This window comes from Drosophila arizonae, chromosome X (assembly GCF_054131065.1).
Source record: "Drosophila arizonae isolate 15081-1271.41 chromosome X, UAZ_ARI_1.0, whole genome shotgun sequence".
Lineage (NCBI taxonomy): Eukaryota > Metazoa > Arthropoda > Insecta > Diptera > Drosophilidae > Drosophila > Drosophila arizonae.
Genome location: NC_142927.1, coordinates 18,999,512 through 19,021,600, shown reverse-complemented (window position 1 = coordinate 19,021,600; position 22,089 = coordinate 18,999,512). Strand labels below are relative to the sequence as shown.

General features: G+C 40.5%; 1 protein-coding gene across 1 annotated transcript in view; it reads right to left on the bottom strand.

The window, feature by feature from the left end:
* LOC108619370 (uncharacterized) overlaps positions 1 to 22,089 on the bottom strand; it is a 110,095-nt gene that overhangs the window by 53,563 nt on the left and 34,443 nt on the right. The window contains exon 3 of the mRNA XM_018015928.2: positions 10,763 to 10,873. The gene's annotated coding sequence lies outside the window, so the exon portion shown is untranslated. The remainder of the gene's footprint in view (positions 1 to 10,762; positions 10,874 to 22,089) is intronic.

Genomic DNA, 22,089 nt, shown 5'->3' with positions numbered 1-22,089 from the left:
AACATTTTCGGCAGATACAATAAACTAAAACGAACATCAAGGCAGACGTATAAAGGGTAATGCTGAGGGGGGCCATGGCGTGGCAAGGGGGCGCCTCTAAACGTAACGACATTTTGTACGACCCCATTTCCAAAGTCGTAATAATTTCATGAAAAACGCAGCGACGCCGACAGCGCTGCATTTTGTTTGAGCTTCAGCTGACTTTGGCTTACTTCGTGGGTGGCAAGTGGGCGGCAACTGCTGTATGTGAGTGTGTTAGTGTGTGCGAGTGTGACTGTGATGCCACTGTGCGCGCGCTGTTTGGGCAGTCGCGCGTTGCTGGTAATGTGCCAGTAAAAGGTATTTTAACGCTGGAATGCTCAGCCTGCACTGCTCCCACTCCACCCCCTCCCCCCCCCTTTCGCAGCTTCAGCTACAACGAGAACATCATGTAGCCCGTGCAGCTGCCCCACCACCACACCGCCTGCCGCTTAGCCATCCGCTGGCATCGCTTGGCCCGTACAACTGTTCCGATCCCTGTCGCCATTATCTGCCTTACCGCCGGCTGGCGAAATGAGTCGGAGGACTGCTCTCGGCTGCTTTGTCATGAAAAATAACTTCGCTTCGTTGAAATGACAGTCACGATTTTGCTTTTGCTTTTTTCGGCCAACTCCGGCGTTGCTCCGCGCCACGCCTCCATTGGCAGCGCTCATCTTCAGTGCACGTTGTCTGCGAAAATGTTTCAGCCAAGGCGGAGCGGCCTCAACTTCCACCCCCACCCCACCTGCTCCCCCTGCTCCCCTCTCTTTCTACTACAGCACCCATTTATATAATTTTTTCATTTTTTCTTTCGTTTTTTTTTTTTTTTTTTTTTTTTTATATATATATACATACATATATATTTTGTTCGCTCGCTTTATTTCTTTCTTTTCTGCGCTCTGCCAGGGACAGCCATATAACAGACTTGGCTCCAGCAACTAAATGAAAGATGATGAATTTATTAAATTCTCTCCATGTGGATAACATAGACAAGGCACGGACTGAGGGGGCGGGGCGGTGTCTAGAGGCTGGCGGCTCAGCCCACTGAGCTGCGACATAATAAATATTATGCAATTCTATGCTCGAAGAGGCGCAACTGCAATCTGTTTATCTTAGGACGGGCATTGCAAACATTTACAAATTCTCAATACTTTAACAAGAAACAAGAAAAATAATAAAATTTTTTCAAAATTATAATTGTGTATCAAGTGAAATGACAGACAGACCCATTGTAGTCCATGTTGCAATAGCAATTTATTTTATTTCCAAATCATTTAGCTTCACATCTGCTAAAATCTCTTCACAGGGCTTTAAGAAATTTTTATGCGACCTGGCCTAAAATTTGCATTTTCAATCTGCCTCTGGCTCTCAGTTGCCCTTGCTTCAGTCTCCCTCCCTCTCCCCCTCCTACTGCGAATCCGATTCGTCTAATACCTGCATAGAAAAGCAAACTTTGTTGCCTCTGACCCGTCGCTTGAATGTTTTAATCTTTTGTATGCCGCCGATTTTTATGTAACTTGCATACGCTGAACAAATTCTTTGCCAACAAAATACAAAGAAAGTCCAACAACAACAGCAACAGCAACAAAACCAGAAGAAAATGAAAATGAAAAGTTTTTAACGCGGCTAACTCGACGCATTTGGATAATAAGGAATGTAAATGGAGCAAATTGCTTGGCCAAAAGGTAAAATTTCATAAATTTCAAACAAAAAGAAGACATATATATATACATACGCACATACACATATATATGTGTGTATATTTAAATGTGTGTGCATAAAAGAAAAAGCCGAATGGCTCGTAACTTTTTTTCCGCAACTTGAAGAAACAATCGTAAAAATCGCGCAGTGTCATTAATCTGAGGACTTTCCAAACCCCCGGCAGCAGTGCCAAAGTTTTCGGCTCGCCCCGCCCACAATTGATGTTATAAAAGCGTTTAGCCTTAATTGTTGGGGCGTTAAAGGTTATTGTTGTTGTTGTTGTTGTTGTTGCCGTGTGCAACGATTTGTTTTTCCTTTACGCATTTTTCTCGGCATTTTGCGCTGTCATCATAAAAAAACAAGACGCTCACAAAGGTGTGTATGTGTGTGTGTGTGTGTGTAAGTGCGTAAAAAAAAGACGAAATCAAAAACATTTTTGTGGATTGAACGCTTTTGGCTTGGTTATGGAACGGGCTCTGTGGGTCCGTCATCTTGTGCTTAGCGAGTCTGGAAACTGTTTTTAATGACCAAATATTAAAATAAAAGGTGCTCTTGCTGCCTTTTTGGCCCGCACCGTTCGGTTCAGTTCGCTTTTCTGGCCTTTTGTTTATGGCCAAGGCCCATGGCGCGACGGTCTTATGACACTTTTCATTTGCCGCTGCATAATGAAAAATTAAATTAATGAACGCACATTTAAGAGCGGATGGAAATATATCCCAGTAGACCCAACAACAACAACAACAACAACACTATATATTTATGTGCATAAAAAAAAATCGGGGAAACAAGAAGCAGCATAGAAACCAACCTCAGCCTTAGCTTTCATTTCCACATTTCAAGCTCGTTTTGCTGCTGTTGTTGCTGTTGTTGTTGTTGTTTTCTATAGTCATTTCCATTCGCTTTGGCATTGCCATTTTCATTTCCATTTTCATTTACCAGTTACCATTTACCATCTACCATTTACCATTTGCCATTTACCATCTACCATGCCAAGTAGTCTACATTAGCAAAGTGCCAAACACCAGCAACAACAACAACAACAACAACAACAAGTCTGGCGCCTTCTACTTTGTGGCAAATTAATTTGGCAAGTGCAATAAAACTTTTGCAGCAGATTTGGCCATTATTCAATGCCTTGTAAATGCAGGCAGCTTCCAAGTGGAGCCCAACTCCAGCTCCAGCTCCAGCTCTAGCTCCAACTGCCTCTATCACCCCCGCTGAGCTCACACCCCACCCCCACCCCTTGCGCACACACAAAACAGTTTCTGTATTCAGGCCCGGCATCATGTTCGTGTAATAACCGGGCCATTAAATAAATTAGTCAAATCTTTTCTGTTGCCTTCTTGCTTGGGATGAGCTCATGAGCAGCAGCAGCAGCTGCGTGTCCTAAATGCTGGATTGGCCCTTTTAGCCGAAAGGGGTATTATCAACTTAACGCTGATCAGAGTGGCTGCTGGGCGTGTCACCTGCTCTAAAGTGCTTTAGAGATTAAATTTCGCATTCAAGACTTAAGTTCTCTGTCGCCCAGCAGAAGGAGCAAAACAAAACATTTGTCACCGAGGATTTGCCATGAAATGTTCTATGTAATTAAACCAAACTGCAGCAAATAGAAAGAAGCACAAGGCAAGCAAAGCAAAATAAAAAATTTTCCATCAAATGCCGAACACTGAATACCCTTCGGGATTAGGGAATGAAGATGGAACAATGTGAAGTTTTATGAAGAGAACTGAAGCAATAACAGATTTGCCTAGTTTTGCTCTATACTCTATACACTATAATTTAATATATAATCCATAATACATAATCAAAAAAAAAAAAAAAAAAAAAAAAAAAAAAAAAAAAAGTAAAAATAATAAATGTAAAAAAATAAATATATAAATAAAAATAAATTAAAAAAAAATATAAATAATATAACAAAAAGAAAAATAATAAATATGAAATATTGTAAATAAAAAAATAAAAATAGAAATAGATTTTTAAATGAATACAACAAAATTGTAGCTAATAATATATATCGGTAAATGAATAAAAAATAATTTAAGTATTATACATTTTAAATTAACAAAAACAAAATTTATTTGAATAATTTATTTATATAAACTAAGAAAACAAATTACATTGGTAATACAAATTATGTTAATAAACAAAATTGAATATTATTGTTATATTAATAAACATTTCAAATTTTTACAAAAATTATAAATTACATTTTTTTATTATTGCAAAAAAAAAAAATAAATAAATAAAATTAAAAATTAAAAATATCAACAACAAATGCAATTGATTATTTTAATGATGAAAATGTATTGGGTTTCAATTATTTTGTATTTTTAAGTAACTCAACGATAGAATAGACAACTCCAATATATATTGAACAAAGCAGCATATGCATATTAGAAAATAGAATTAGGAACATTCCACCGAATATGATGTACAACATGATCCGCTAAGCAGTTGTTGTTATTATAGCAAAGCTGACTTCAATGGGCTACTTATGCATTGAGTAGACGGCAAGGCTCTTGGTTAGAGCATTAGATGGAGGATGAGGGCGCACGGAGCATATTTTCGAAAACAGATTGAATGCTATAAATCGCAGCTGAGCCGCATCAAGTCGAGTCGAGTCGAGTCGAGCTAAAAGGACTCGGGATCTGCTGCTGCTGCTTCTGATGCTGTTTGCTTCATGTGGGCGATGCGCACACTGAACTCGGAAGCTCTGAGCGTTGCAATGAGCAATAATTGCGCTTTGACACTTGAGTGGGCAGCTCTCTCCCAGTTGACCCCACACTTCAGCCAGCTGTTGTATGTGTGTGTGATTGTGCCTGTGTGTGTGTGTGTGTGTGTGTGTGTGTGTGCCTCAAATCAACCCTGAAATTCATAAATGACAATGGGCTGGGCAAGACAATGGACGCGTCTACCCTGTGCCCGTCCACGCAGGACACACTAATAAATCCTTGTCACAATATCCTTTTGTTTTGCCATTTTTCGAGGCCCACGTCGAGTGGCTGTTGCCAGTATACAGAAGCCCTACCGGGCGCATTATCCTTTTTGAATTTACAACGCAATAATTCAAAACACATTCGCTGACTGACAGACAGACAGACAGACGCGAGCGAGCATCAGTGCTGCAGCTAGCGCTAAGGCTAGATAACTAGGCAGGCCACTCTCACTCTCTCTCGCTCCCTCTCTGTGCTCATATGTCTGGCAGACTTGTCTGCCGCCCCTCAATGATTAAAGTCCTCTCGGCACGCAGTACCATATGCTTCCCGGCGGCCTCGTTCTCACAGCGCTGCCGTCTCAGAGATTAATTCGCCGCTGCTTTCAGTGGCAGCTCGCCTATTTGCCTGTTGATTGCCTTTGTTTTGGCTCGCCCGAGACAGAGGCATTGTCTAGTCGACATGAATGAGAGAGAGAGACAGGCGAATAATTGCGAGACAATCAGTTCTCTCAGCAAAGATCATGATAGAAATATTAACCCGAAATGAGTTTTTTCTAGAATTTTCTTTATCATAAATGAGAGTAGTATATTGTTTCATACAGTTTGAATAATTCACCAGATTTGAATGGGTCGAGAATTTAGCAGGAGGACGGCAGCACTCAGTTGCGTTTGCATGCAAAATTTAAATAAAAATCTGAAAATGCAAGTTAGAAAATGCCAGAGAAAGAGAGAGAGAGAGAGTAAAGGTGGCAGCGATAGAGAAGAGTTAGACATGCCGAAAGTCATGTCGGGAAAATATCACAATATAAGCACATAAACGGCCCATTTTAGTTGAGTCGACTTCTGCAGCTGGAGTGCGAGGCGAGACGAGGCGAGGCAGGGACAGTGGCAATGAGAATGCAAGTGAATTCACTTGTAAAGGCAACAACAGGAACAACGGCAAGAGTAACAGTTTAAACACTTAAACACACACACACACACACGCTTGCACTCTCACAATCAGACAAAGCACTCATAAGACACTGTGAGGATACTTGAACTTTTTGTTTGCATTGCGCTTTGCAACACTTTGGCTCGACTCGCCTGGGCATGTGTGGCAAGTATCTCAAGCGAGTGCAGGCAGAGCGCTAAAGCAATACGCACACAAATATCTACAAGTTCTACGAATTTTACACACACAGAGATAAAGAGAGAGAGAGAAGTAGAGAGAGAGGGAAACGCACATTTGCTACATACTTAGGCAAACTTGTGTGCTTAATTCCATTTTCATTTTCATTTCAGTTGGCGGCAGACAAATGCAGACAACGTTGCAAGCTGTAGCTGCTGGAGGCGACGGCGATGACGACGTTGAGGGGGGAGGGGGAGGGGTGGCCAATGTTTTTGTTTGAGTTCTTGAGGCATCCTTTTAGCCCAGTGCCTCAGTAATGTTGGCATCCGCTCGCGCTGCCTGGCATTCGCCCAATGTTTGCCTGCCTTTGAGCATTGCCCGCTCCCCCTCCCGCGAGAAATGGGTCAGCGAAAAGACAGCAGCGCATAATTTAATTGCCAACACCATTTTGCAATGGCAACTGCAAGCGGCACCATATTTCTAATTACAGAATTCAACTTTGGGCGAATTCCTGATAACAGGGTCCGCCGTCCCCTTCCCACACCGACAGCAGCCCCATCGCCATTTGTAGCTGCTATCGTAAATCATATAAGCCAACTTAAAAATAGGCGCCGCCTGACATTTGAGTGCGTTTGTCAGTCAACGGCTCTGGCGTTCGCTTAATTGCCGCACATCTGTTTTTGGACTGCTGCAGCAGCATCCCCTGCCACCCCCGCCCTATACACTCATTATGTGAGTGGGTGTGGGCACCCCTGCCATCCCTGCCGCCCGCTCCAAATGAATTTATGACAACTAAGCATAAATAATTCAATTCGTGCGTGTTTACAACATTTATTAAATGAAGTGTTGAAGTGGGTGAGAATTACACCCACACACACAATCGCTCATACTCACGCACACACACACACACATCTCCTAAAACGGTTTTCAAGGGGCTGCCACTAAAAATATCTTGCTGTTTGCGGCTTCAACAACAACAACAAAAATCACGAAGTAACCGAAAAAAAATAGCTAAAGTCGCATTTGTATCTGGGACTCTCGCTCTCGCTGCTCGAACTGGCAGCCTTGCCTTGCCTTGCCTTGCTTTGCCTTGCCTGCTCTATCTCCATCTATCCATCAAATGAGTCATAAGTGCTACGACTTCCGCCTAGGTCTAGGGTTCAAAAAACTTCAAATTCAAATAAAAATAAAAAATAAGGCACAGCTTCACGTCGCAGATTATTGTATCTGTTGCTGGAAGCTGAGCTAAGGTTGTTGCCATCATCAACTATTATTCAACTATTTCAAACTGTTTCTCTCTGCCTCTCTCTCTCTCTCTCTCTCTCTCTCTCTCTCTCTCTCTCTCTCTCTCTCTCTTACACACATACACACACACACCTCTCTCCTTTTTTGTGACCTTTGATTGGTTTTTTTCTTCTTTCTATGTTGGCTGTTGTACACAGCTTTACAAAATCTTTTGTTGTTACTTAACTGTTCCTGTCATTTAAGCAGTTATCGATTGAGTTTTCAATTAGTTATAAATACTGTTGCTTAATTATTTATAGATGTTTACTCATTTTTGATTTAAAATTTATCGCCATTTCAACATGAATATTCACAGCTTGATTAAGATGCCTAGCTTCACTTTCATGTCTGTCTTAAGTATGACTTCATACGAAGCACATTCTTTAAGCTATAATTGATTTTAGAACTTATAAATATATTATTTAATTAACTATACCCTAGACACGCTAAAAGCGGGGCAGTGAGGTATAATGGTTGTGTGGTTTTTAAGTAAAAGTATAACTTCAATAGAAAAAAAAAAAAAAAAAAAAAAAAATTATTTTCAATTTATAAAAACAATTACAATTTTCATGTTCTTAAAATAATAAAATATATTTAAGTTTTTTTTTTTTTTTTTTTTTTTTTTTTTTTTTTGTTCAATTTATAGAAACGTTACTCAAAATTTAGTTATTTATTTTTTATGTGTTTATAATTTATCATTATTTTTAAGGCTAATATAATATTAGAGATTTTTTGTATTAATTATTTCATAACAAATTTTTAAACTTCATAAAAATAGTATTATTTTTGTTTATAATTCTTTATAGCTTATGTAAATTTTCATAAATTTATTATGCATTTTTATGTCTTTTTTAATAGTTTTAAAGTCTAAAAAAATACCATTAATATAAATATAAACATTAAAAAATATTAAAACTTTTCTACATGCAAGTCGTCCCATTATGAACTCTTCAAACTTTTACATCAATTTCTGCGAAACTAAAATCAGTTTCACTTAAAGCTTTTGCGTTAATTTTAAGTCAATTCTAAAAGCTTTTAACTTTCGCTAATGCTAAGCATATGAATCTTCATTATTACATTATGTTTTCAGTTTCCATTTTTTTTTCTTGTTTTTTTGCTTTACTTTTGCTAGCCGGCTGAAAGTACCTGAAGTTTTTCACCATTTTCTTCAGTTCGCTCTTGACGCATTTTTCTGTCATGGTCAACTCAGTTCGCAGTCGCCTAGGCGAGCTTGGCAATTGTCCATATGTGGGCATCTGTTGCTTTGGCCAATTTATGATGTCAGCTACTGTAAAGCCCGCCATGTCAACAGTCGACACCGACAACGACAACAACTGACAATGGCTATAGCAATGGCAAAAACTATTTAAAATAACAACAGACATACAGAGAGATAGATACATGGATGGAGAGAGATAGAGATAGCGAGAGAGACGGACGGAGGGATAGACAGACATGTCGTTAACGTCATGGAATTATAATTAAAAATCTGAACGAGCCGCCGGCACAGGCAACGACCCCTTCTCGCCTTCGTCTAGCAACAACATGATCGCCAGCTTTATCATCGCTATAAACATTGCGGTTTGCATATTTGATAATTGACTTGGGCTTAACGCAATTAACAAAGCGTACGATTGAAAAAATGTTAACTCCAGCCACGACATAATGTTAATATATAAATTTTAATAATAATACAAACAGCAACAGCATGGATATTAATTTTATGCATTGTACAGATAACCGCACAGCCACACACGTGCCCACATTCAGTTGTCATTTAAACATTGGCGTATTTAAAAATCGAGAAAAAATAAAAATAAAAAATAAATAAAACAATATACACACATTAATAAGTTAATAATCATTTGCAAACTGTTGCTGCCAGCGGGGCAGCATAATTGATGTGCCTCCGCCTTCGAATTTGAATTGCATAAAAGGTTTATCGCCTGCCGAGCATCTGAGCGATAATAGAGATAATGATGCGTGCTGTTCGATAATGTTTAATATATTTGTTGATGATATCATCCAATTACAGCAGCAGCAAAATTGAATTGAGAATTTTCTGGAATCCTCTCGCTAATCCCTTACAGCACATTTACATATTATAATTGTATCTATAGAGATATATCTATATTTATATGTATACACCTATAGTATAAATCTTTTAGTTTGCACATTGCTACAAAATAATTTCAGTCGGCTCAACTAACCGTGAAAATCAAATAATCAAAAACCCGCAAGCTGAACAGTCCGGACCGGACCTCTGGCCACGGCATTAATTACCAGCCAACATTTTTCGTATGCCCAACTTCCGGCAGATGAGCGACGACTACAGCAAACAAAACTATGATTATGACTACATATTAACGATTATGATCATCAGCAAAGTGGACTTGCTCCTCGTCCACAGCTCAGCCAGCTCAGTCAGCTCAGTTAGCTCAGCTAGCTCAGCCAGAGAGCCCAGCCGGATGGCCGACGTAATTGCTGGCCATTATGGCCGAGATGTATGAAAAATTGGCTGGCAAAACTTTGTGGCCCAACAGCTCGAGTCTAGTCGAGTCGTTGCGAGTGCAAACATGACGAAAATAAATAAATATCTAAAAAGAAAAAGCTACAAGAATCTGTGTATACACCATTTAATTATGCGCATAAAGCTAATTAATTAGCGCCAGTCCATGACAAATCAGATAAGAAACAGGTGTGTGGGTCTGTGTGTGTGTGTGTGTGTGTGTGTGTGTGTGCAATAGCACGAGCCAGCTAAACATAGCTCCATAAACTCGGAGAGTCATGATTCAGCTAAAAGCTAAACTGCATTTCAATTCAACTTTGCCACCGAGCCAATGCATATGAGTTATGAGCTGCGATAATATACGATGCTAACTAACTATATACTACTAAGCATAGGCATGTATTAGACTATAATAGTTGTGGCGAAAGCCATATCTGTGTGCAATTATTGTAATATGAGATTCATTAAAGCGGTTTATTAGCTGCGTCTCATGCGAATTGAGCGATGATCTAATCAAAGTGAATAATAAACATTGAAATATGGTAAAAACCTTAATGAATTTTGATGGTCAGAACGGAAGATGAACCATTGCCAAGGCCAACGGGTTATTATAGTAATCACATATTGATAGGGCTGCTCAGCTACACGGTAATTTATGTTCACCTGAAATTCTTTATGGGATTAAGCATTAAGCAGTTTCGAAACTTATTTAAATTGCTATTTAGCTATTCCATGCAAATGTTGCCCAAATTGCGATATTAATTAAATCTTTGTCGACGACGGACGACACAAGTTGAGCTTAAATTCCTGACTAAGTTTGTCGCGACAAAATAAGAAGAAAGAGCGTTGAGAACTTCTCAATTTTCTATTGTCAAAGAGAACTGAGAACTGGCCGAGAGTCCTTGGCAAGCCCAGTCGCTAGCCGCTCGTCTTGCCAATTTATTTTCATAGGCAAACATTTCGCCAAGTACACAAAAGCCAACAAAAAAAGAAGAAGAGGAAGAAGAATAAATGAAACATATACACGCAGAGCCCCGCCCCCGTTCACAAACCCCCTTCAATAGGCCATTTAATGTAAGACTCTGAGGTGTTTTCTGTTTGCTGTTTTTTTATTTTTATTATTTTTGTTTGTTGGTAATGGGATGTATTCTATAGCTGTAAGTTTGGAGCTACCCCTAATAGACTTTTAATTACCCCAGTTACGTACCTTTGTGTTTTGTTCTGCTGGCGCTTCGGGGGCCGTGTTGATTTTTGCGCAATGACAGCATGAAATTACCATTAATTTTGGGCCCTGCCAATGGCGAAACGGAAACAGAAGCTGAAAACAAAATAGATTAGCATTAGCCGTGGCAATACATGCATACAAAAATATATGTGTATATATAGAAATATATATATTGTATATGAATATATAAGTGCTGTATAGATTTATGGGCATAGAGATTTGCTTGATGAAGCGATAGCAAATATATAAGTGAGCAATCAAGGAAGGAACTGAATATACATATATACACACACATACATATATACCAATATACAATATATAATAGGGTCTAAATATATACGAGTCGCTTAAATACCTTAGTTGCATGTCAAGCTGGCATTAAGTGCGTCCCGTAAGTGCTTCAATCAAGGCAAAGTTCCCCAGCGGGAAAATTGAATAGACAGGCGACACTTGAAGTAACAGGACGCAACTCCACTCCACTCCACTCCACTCAACTCAACTCAACTCATTTCAAGTCAACTCAGCTCAGCTCAGCTCAACTATAAGAATTGACATGTAGCTGTTGAAATTTGTCACAGAAAATTAGCGTCGATTTGAGCTGCGTTTACTCAATGCATCATTTATCAATGTGCGCCAAATCGCCGACTGACAGCCAACAATACAAACAACAGCAAATGGGAAAATTGTTATAGATAGGGCTCGAGCGGAAACTCTGCCAAGAGCCACCCTGGAGGGCTGGGCGAATGACAGCGGCTTGCTGATGTTTATTGATAATGCTGCCCGTGATACGGCTCAGCGTTTGCCAAGATTTATACGCCATGAGCTGATGGTGATGGTGATTTCTTCGGCCTAATTAGCATAGGGCATGGCAGCTAGCGATTCATATGCATATCGGGTGAAAGATGAGCGTTCAAAACGAGTAAAAGTGCTCTAGTTGTATACGACTGTTATACACCCTAAACCCAGATCAAATCAAATTTCACAGCTAAAATACTAAGTAAGCTAATATTCTTAAGAAGCAAACCCACAACTCCTCGACAGCTCTCTACCAACACCGTCCCTTCACATCTGGATCTTTAAGTACCGAATCTCAGCTAAAGTAAAATAAAGTTCCCTTGAAGAGATAATAATGCATGCGTTTGAATGTATGTGTGCACATGTATGGGAAAAATGCAAATTGAAGTTTTCGAAATGTTTTGCTTTGGAACTTCTGATATTTAACAGTTTTCGATAAGCTTCTTAGCATGCGATCTACATATTCTATTGAATATTTATAAATTTAGTAAATCACAAATTCTTTCACGTAATAGAGATGAAGAACCTCAGAATACGGTGACACAAACAATCAAAAGACACTGTATAAGATTTAGAAATTTCAAGACTCTACCAACAAAGTCTTAAATGATATAATAACTGAAGAAGTAAATTTCAATAACAGTAAGACGTGAAGATTAATCGATGAAGTGAGACAACTATATGGGAATATGATATGATATGTAATATTATAACTGGATAAGTAAATGTCGATAACAGTAAGAAGTGAATACTTATCGATTAGCGACTTATCGATTAACTGCGACAACTATATGAATATTTGATATGATTTATGATATAATAACTGAATAAGTAAATTTCGATAATAATAATACATGAATTTTTATAGATTAACTGAGACAACTATATGGAGATCTAATACAAATTTCAAGTCTCAGACGAACTCATAGACGAAACGTGGCTATAACTAACTAACCCTGCTCATCGTTCGGTTCACACAAAATTTCTTTACTTTATGGCTTGTGCCACGCCTCCTGCTGCCTGTTATAGACATTTCCACAATACCATTACCCCCCGACTTTTCACTTTCAATGGGTTCCGGCTATAATAAGCAGAGCTCGTCGGGTCACAAAACCCTACGAGTTAACGGACTTGTTTTAACATATTGTTAAACTGGTTTGAAATTCGATACTTAATTCGCTCAAATTGTTGAAACTGTTCCAAATTAAATGGGCTGGCTTAGCAAAGGTTCGGCCACAGTAGCGGCCAAGCGACGAGCCTTGTTAGGCCAAATTGCTAGGCTAAGCAAACTCCTAGATTTTTGCTGTCAAATGAGCTGCTCGGATGTGAACTCAATTGACATGAGCTCTGACAGCCATATAATAGGCAAATAGCAAATGGCAAATAAACATACATACAGCAAATGCCAGCCAAATATATATAAGAGACCCTTAAATGTTGCCACTTCGACTGGCACTCGAGTTAATGCGGACAACAGCTTGACGACCAAAAGCCAAGTGTCACATGTTGAGCGCAATCTCAACTTATTTTTGGCAGCTGCTTTCAATGGACAACACTCGATGGCCGATTGTATTCCATTCCGTTGCGTTGCGTTGTGTTGCGTTGTGTTTGCTTGTCATTTGTCGCACGGCCCGAGTCAAGTGCTGAGTTTTAACTGCCATTTGAATAGCAATTTTACAACAATACCAATTGGCTGGCCGACCAGACCAGGCCAGGCCCGGCCAGGCCATTCCACAAGTGACCCAACTTGAACCGCATACAGATTGATACTCGACTGCGTTATGGCCAACATACTTCAAGTCGAACTCGAACTTCGGCCCGAACGTGGCCAAACTGACACTTCAATGGCATTTCGATCTCGTCAGTTTTTGGTTTTTCGGCTTTTCGCCTTAATTTTTCAGTCAATTTTTTCTTCGATTATTATTATTTCCAATTGATTTTATTTTTTATTTGTAGTTTTTTGAGCTTGCGCTTTGTGCTTTGCATACTTGAGCAGCAGCTGGCAGTGAACGTAGCTGGGTCAAAGCATTGGCCATCCTTGCATTTAACCCTCACCCCCGCCTGATAATTATGGCCAGCATTGGAATGCAGTCTTGGGCTTTTCATGTTTGTCTTACCAATTGCCAAGTTTTGTATGCCGCGGCACGCGTACAAAATTATATCGAACGCCCTTGAAATGCGCGCCGCACATTGCGCATTTAATACTCGCTTTTATTTTATAGTCAGTTTCGTTTTTGTTTTTGTTTTTCTCTCTTGCTGTTTCTTTATAGATATTTATGGTAAGCTGGCGAACGTTTAGTTTTCAATTTCAAATATATATATATATATATGTATGTATGTATGTATGTATGCATATATATTTATAGCCAGAAGGTCGTGCGCAGGCGTTGACAATTAACTGGCCCGCACTTGGCATCGGCAGTCGGCAATCGGCATTTGTAAACACTGAGTCTATCGACAGCATAACAGTTAATGAGCTGCAGCTTAGCACCTACGGCTCATAAATCATATTTATCATAACTAAATACTTTATTGTTATGTATAAATTACAGCTGTATAAATTACAATTGAATTCGAACTGGAGCTGCAGCCGTGGCCAGACCGGGGGCGAGGAAGTTGTTCAAATTATACGTTATATTGAACCAACATTGTCCCAAAGATAACGGGCGAGGGCACATCATGAGAGATGACGTCGTGCAGGCGACACCTTTATCCGACTATGTTTCCTTCCATGTGCATATTATACAAAATGCTGCTGCCTCAGTCTCTCCAGCCGGCAGCTGCCTTTCAATTACGACTCTTGTCAATGCCCTGCACCGCAGCTGTTAACACACAACCAACCAGGGCTAGGCTAGGACAGCCAGGCAGCCAGGCAGCCAGGCAGCCAGCCAACCAGTCAGCCAGGCAGACAGGCAAGCAAGGCAACCAGCCAGGCTCAGGACATCTATTGAATATGCTGTGTCCCTCTCACTCACACACACACACTCTCCCTCTCTCTCTCTCTCTCTCTCTCCTGCTCTCTCAGCTGCATGTCGCCCATTTTTCGTATGACAAAGCGTGCCATTGTTGATCTTCTGCCCAGGCACCGCACCGTCGCCTATGTAGCAGCAGCAGCCCAGCACCAGCCACCACTTAACCAGCCAAGCATTCATCCAAACACACTCACACTCACACACACACGCACACAAATTTCTATATATATATATATAGACTAAATCGCCATGTAGGCACAATGGGCGAACGTTTGACACTCAATAGAAAGCCATATGGCACCTGTGCTTGGTGCGTGCTGAAGAAAGTGCTTAAAAGGCTGCCTATCGATATAATAAATTGAAATAATCGATATTTGACTAGGGCTTAAAAAAATGTTTGTGCATAGAAATAACAGTAAATACAGATTTGACATACTTGAATAAGTTAAAATTGTTGCTTCACTTAGGTTTGGTTTATAAATCGATGTTGATTGACTTGTCGATAAATATATCGATAATGAATGTAACAGCTTTAAGATACTTTGATAGCCTATCAAGAGCATTGTAGCTTTAAAATAATGCTAAACAGTGAAAAACTTCTCATCGAAAATATCGATAACAGCTGAGATTGTACGTTTGCCAAAACCGATTGTTTTATTGTGATGAATAATGATAGGTAATAGCTATACCAACCATATATCGATATTACTGATTCTGACAAACACTATTACAACAGATTGGCGGCATTATAAGACTTTCAATTCATAACATGTAATACTGATTGTAAGCATACTGTCATTGGCAGCTATATCCATAATTTATCGATATATGCATAGCTTACACTTGCAATGAATTCAGTTTTCCAGGCTGTAAAGAGTTTCTCATCGGACTTATCGATATCCTCGCAAAGCATGACAAACAATATCGCTGATCGATAACATGACAGCTTACAGCTGCAATTAATAAAGCCAGCTGGACAGCTCACAGATTGAACCGGACATGACAATTGGGCATTTTTTGGTCCACTCGATAACTGTATTGTGCGCAGCATAGCAACCAATAACACTGACACTTTGATAGACACATGTATCGCGGAAGCAGTAGAAGAAGGAACGAAGACAAAGAGGCAAACGATAACTTATAGATTATGCGCCAAAGATTGAGCGTGGCTCGACAGCGTCTTGCCGCTTTGTCTGTTACAGTATTAATGCTGTGCATCCTTGCAGCTAGTCAGTCGCTCCCATGGTGAGTTGGCGCTGCAGTCACCGTTTGCTGACATGTCAGAAATTTTAACTGGCAATTTGCAGCAGAACGCACGCCACGCACGTACAACACGACCAGACACGGCCACGTGGACGGCTGCATGGCAGACGGCAGCACGGCGGAGCTGGCTGGGCATCGGACGATGGGCGATGGGCTGGCATTAGGGGGGGTGGGCGCGCGTAGTCAGGAGCCACAAAAGGACAATCTGACGGGCAGACAGCACGAGTGCAGCGTGGGAGGTCGACGAGGGCGGCAGACAGTGATACACAAGAGCAGCAGCAGCAGCAGCAGCAGCAGCAGCAGCGCCAACGTCCCCAGCAATTTCCAAGAGCGTGTGCGAGGAGTCTCTCCATGTGCGAGTGTGTGTGTGTGTGTGTGTGTGTTTTTTTTTTTTTTTTTTTGTTGCATAGAACATGGCACAATATGTTGCCATGTCTGCCACTCCTTCGCAGTCGCCCACGGCCACGCCTCCGCCCAGAGTCTGCTGCTGCCACTTGAGTGTGCTGCTGTTCCATGCGAGTGTGCGTATGTGTGTGTGTGTGTGTGTGTGTGTAAGTGTGTTGAACATTTTTGGTAATGGTGTCAAAATAATTTGGGTTGTCATTTGTTTTGTCGGCCACCCAAAAAGGTAAGCCATATAAGCAGGCAGCCAACTGTGGCATGGGGCGGATGCTGTGCGCACACATTAGCTAACGTGGGTGGGGTGGGGTGGACTGTGTGGGGCGTGGGCGAGTGCCTCTGGAATTTGCTGGCTTGTATAGCCGCTGCCTAAGCTCATAATCAGCAGCGCTCGGTGGCTCTGGTCAGAGGCAGTTGCCGCATTTACCATTTGCGATTTTTAATAAGCAGCCAAACGCAGGCAGCTAATAAAGTATAAGTGGCAAGTGGGCAGAGAGAGAGAGAGAAAGAGAGCGAGAGAGAGAGGTGGGCAGAGGCGGGGAGTGGCGTACCATAATAGCAGCAACAAGACCCCAATCCAAACACACACACACATGCGCGCGTGTGTGCATGTAAATGTATGCGGGTGGAGTGAATATCCTTTTGTATTGTTTTTGCTTAGCTTTTGTTGCTTGATGCTTGCTTGGCTTTTTATTAAATTTTTGTGTGCTGTTCGAGGGTTGGGGCGACGGTAAGGCGGTGAGCGGGGGAGGGGGTTCGTTTGGGCGGATGGCGGTTGAAGGGCAACTCGTATGCGTTCCTGTTTGAAGCTGCACATATTAATTGATTTTCCTGTTTGCCACTATGTGCGCACATGTGTGTGTGCCTGTGTATGTGTGTGCCTTAGACCTTTTCAGTTAGTTTTTTTTTTGCTCTTTTCAAATTTCAATAGTCGCACAGTTGAGTTCAATTTTTCGAGCTGCCAACTCGGCGTATGCGTAATGCAGCAGAAGAGCAAACGTAAAGAAAAAGCGAAAAAACTAAAATCTATTGCCTACATTCGTGCTGCAACGAGTCAGCAGGAACGAGCGAGAGGGAGAGAGAAGGGAGCGAGTCAGAGCGAGAGGCAAGACAAACGCACTTGCAGCGACTTTTTACTTGATTTATGACAACTTCTCGTCGCCGGCCAAATGAATTAAATTTTCTGCAACATATGGCCTGATGTGATTTGACAGTTGCTGCCTGTTCTATTTGCTCTCTCATCTATTATTGTAGTAGTATTTTTCTGTATTTTTCAACAGCCAGCCAGCCAGCTAGACAGACAACAAGTTAAATGGCGTTCCACATTTTTGTGATTTCTCTGCCATTGCTTGCATCATAAATCATAGCCTAGGTGTGGCACATCGACCGAGCAACCGAGCAACCGAACAACCGAACAACTAGAGCAACTAGAGCATCCCGGCTGGCCGATAATGAATTGTTGTCCTCATAGTTGTTGATTGATGCTAAAGATATATGGATGTATGTATATATGTATGTATATTGTCGCTTTTGTATAGGGGGGTGGGGGGCGTGGCATGCAACAGCTGCCAGTGCCAGAAGACAGCGCTCGGAGCCTCTAAAGCACATCGTCATCAGCATGAATAGCCCTTTGTTTGTTTGCTAATAGCTTGTTAGCCATTTCAAAAACAATTTTCTAACGACAAAAACAACAACAACAGCAACAACAACAACAACGGAGCTGAGCAACAACAGACAGGGACATGTGTACTCCTTGCTAACTTATCGGTCCGTTGCTTGCAGCATTGGGCTTCGACTCCTACTGAGTCGCTGCTACTGCTCTGTCATAATTCAGACAAGCAAAAAGCGCCAAAAAAAAAAAAGTAGAAAAAAATCAGAAAAATACTGCACACGCACACGCACACTCCTGTATTGACAGCTTTGCCATAAATTTCAGGTAACAGCCAGGGACACATAACTCCCACCTCCCCGCTGATACACAGTTGTTTTTTGCTGTGCTTTTGTTTTTGATTTTGCTATATTCCCTTTGCCTTTTGCATGTTTTGCTGTTGCTCTTGTTGTTGTTGTTGTTGTTGTTGTTGCTGTCGTTGCTGTTGTCAGTTTGCTCAGTTTTGTTAAAGTTGTTGCCAAGTGTCGCACTCATTCTGCGTATCATTCATACGCCACGTGAGCCCACCCAGAGACAACAGAGAGAACGGTTATGCAAAGCGTTGCCAGATTAGGATAATACAAGAACAAATTCGACTTCAGTCTGTGCATAGGGCAAATGGAAAGCAAATGCAACTGGCCAACGATCGGGTTAACTTGGCAGCAAAGTCTTTTAAAATTGTAAATGCGATTTATGGGAAGTTTTCCTGTCTAAATGGCAGGAAAATTTGTGAGTAGACAATTTAAAGCTATTGATCAATGAGTAGAAAAAGTAGCTTAACTTGTGTATTGTTTGGCAGTTAGTAAGGTAAACAATTAGGCAGGCAATCAGACTTTATTTAGCTAGACGATCAGTTATTCTGTCAATCAGGCAGTCAAACTCACTCACTCTCTCTCTCCTCTCTCTCTCTCTCTCTCTCTCTATCTATCTCTTTTTATCTATCTATCTCTCTCTCTCTCTATCTCTGTCGCATTTAGACCTTCCACTTATGTGTTATCTGTACGCCTCTCAAGTTTAAAACACGATCAGAACTCTGCGTTCATTAGTTTCTTACTATAATTTAATGTGCAACTAAAGTCAGTAAAAAAGTACAATACAAAGTAAGCAAAATAATAGCTCAAGTTATTCTTCGAACTATTATTACATTTGTTACTAATGTTTTAGTATTCATACAGTTCATTTGAAAATTTCCCTTTTTCATTTAAGCCTTACATCTGATATGTGTCTCTCCACTGAATTTTACTACATACATAAATATATACTTATACCATATATTTAATGTATTTCTAACATATCTACAACCTGCTTTACACATTCATTCACTCTACAAATAACAACCTGTCCACTTGGACTGACATTTGATTGAATCGCCTGACATCACGTATTTAAATCCATTAAATGCTCAATTTTTGATAAACTATGTATAATCTCCATATATAAAGCTCCAATTAACATTGGCGTAAAGTTCAGTTCAGTTTAGTTCAATTATCCTGTCATGAAAGTAAAGAATGTAAAGCGACGCAGCCTTGGGTTTTTCTGCAATGCATTTACAGTCAAGTATCGATAATTCGTACCCCGCTAAATCGCAAATCGCGCTAACTCGAAAGCAATTCTATCCTGAAAAAATGTACTTCACGATAATTCTCGATAAATTGCATTTCTGTGTAACTCGAACCGAATCCATTGGCAATTACCGGGACTCGAAATACGAAATTCAAATATTTAATATTATGAAGGGTCACGTTAAACAATTTTTAAACACAAATTAAATGAATGCCCTTTGCTCATAAAATTTTTCGTATGTTAGCTAAATATTTCACATACGATTCAGTGACTCGATATTGATCGAGCGAATGGACATCTGTTCCTCTGCGTCACACGGTCCGTGACAAATTGTGAATGCCCGCTGGAGCAGCAGTCACATCGAGGTGTAAGTGGCCTCTGGCATTGCGGGCCCCGGCGCAAATGATATGCGAGCTATGCCAGCCAGTTGGCCCAGGGGAAGCCCCGCTGTGCTAACTGCTTGGCTGCTGCTCCTTGTGCGGCAGCCGATGGCTGTTATTACTTTGTTTGTTTAACTTCAATTTTGCCAGCTTGTTGCTAATATTTCATCCGAAAAGGGTTGCCCGACCAACAGCAACTGAGGGGAACTCTGCTACCTTTTTGTCGCTGTCGCTGGCGCTCGCGTTGCTCAAGTTTTTTAACGCTACGTTTTTTTTGTTTTTTTTTTTTTTTTTTTTTTTCTTTTTGGTTGTTTTTGTTCGGTTTGTTGTTGTTTTTGTTTTTTTCTTGCAAAGTTTGAACGAGTCTGTCGCAGCGACAACCCTTGCGCACATCCGGTGCTTAGAGAGCCACCCCATCCCCCTCTGCCATGGTCTCCAAATGACTTTTAAAACTCCATTCACACCCCGGCCCCATGCAGCCAGCACACATGCCCCTTTTTGTTTAGCCAAATTAAAATTCACTTAACAACATCCCGCTTTAGTTTTAATTTTTATTCAACAACAACGAAAAAAGGGACGTCCCATTGTATTCAAATGCTTTACAGCTTTTTGTTGCTGTCGTTGTTGTTGTCGGTTTTTTGAGGTTTTTGTTACTTAAATGGCCCAAATCCTTGTTAAGAATTTATGAGACACTAAAGCCGCAGACGTGACCCATGCAATTTGCATTCAGTTAAGCAGTGCTATCGGAGAGCCGAATGCGACTGGGGATTGCTTCAAGTCGAGAGCGGGGCGTGTGGGGCTGATGGGGATATTGCGGGCGTTGCCACGTTGTATCGCTAGCCAGAGAAGCCTCGTCAATAATGTATAAGCATTGCGGCAAAAACTTATTCAAGGCGTAGGAGGGAGGAGGGGGGGCGGAGGGGGGCTCGGGTTCTTAAAAGGTTTTTCAGTTCTCTGCGGGTGTATGGGTGTGTGTCTGTGTGTGTGTGTCTGTCTGTGTGTGTGCCTCTTGACTGTCTGCACTTAAAAGCTCAAGCTCACACACTCTTTGTCTCGGACTGCTTTTACTCAATTGCAATCAATTAAAAATCAATCAACTCAAATGTAGTGAAAAACAATTTTTAATTGAAAAGCAGCCAAAGTGGCAGACGAGCTTCAATCCCAGCTGACCGGGTCACCTGCTGAAAGTGCTCAGCACTCCACTTCAAGTGGTTTTACAGGCAGCAGAGACACTCACAAGCACACAAGCACACACACACAGATAGAGCACACACACCCATATAAAGTAGCCGAAAGCAAAGTGCATGAATATTTTATGAAGATAAATAAGGATAAAAACTTCAAACGACCACGAAAAGTGGTCGCCACTCTCGAAATGGAGCTGGACCAAAGTGTGCAGCATCAACGGCATCAGCAGCACCCACTGCCGGCACATCAGGACGTTCAATAAAACAAAGAGCATGCACTCATAGGAATAAGACTCTTAAGAGAGTGAGCCACGACAGGCGAGAAGCAGAGAGAGAGAGAGAGAGAGAGAGAGAGAGAGAGAGAGAGAGAGAGATAGAGGGAGCACATGGCGTATGAGCAATGTGTGCTGTAAATAACATTTGCATTTCACCTTTTCATCTGCTCGTTTTATTTGCTGACCTGATCACAGGCAATCGAAATTCGCAAATCAAACTTCAAGCGGTGAGTGCTAAACAATCGAAAGAATTTTACTCCAAAATGAGAAATTTCCCAGCTCGAAAAAACTTGAAAAAAAAAAAATAATTTTGACACCAGCTCAACTTTAACAAATGCAATAATAATTATTGCATTAATTATAAATATATATATTTATTTTCGTTTTTTTTTTATTATTATTATTATTAGTTTTTTTTTTTTACTTATTTATTTATTCATAATTTTTTTATTTATCTTTTTTTTTTTTTTTTTTTTTTTTTTTTTTTGTATTGTAAGAACAAATAATAATTTGTCGGCGCATTTAATTGAATTAAACTGACTTTATGGCTATGCATAATAATTTAGTGTGAAGTATCAATCATATTTGCTCTGCGCTTCGCCAAAGCCAAAAACCAGGTCAATTTTTTGTTGCTTAAATTCTTTTTATCACGTAAAATATATAAATATGCATATAAATATAAATATATAAGTAAATATAAATATGCATATATATAAATATGCATCTCACTCACTCTCTCTCTCTCTCTCTCTCTCTCTCTCTCTCTCTCTCTCTGTGTTTCTCTCTCTCATTGTCTCTATTGTTAATCTACCTCTTTATCTATACCT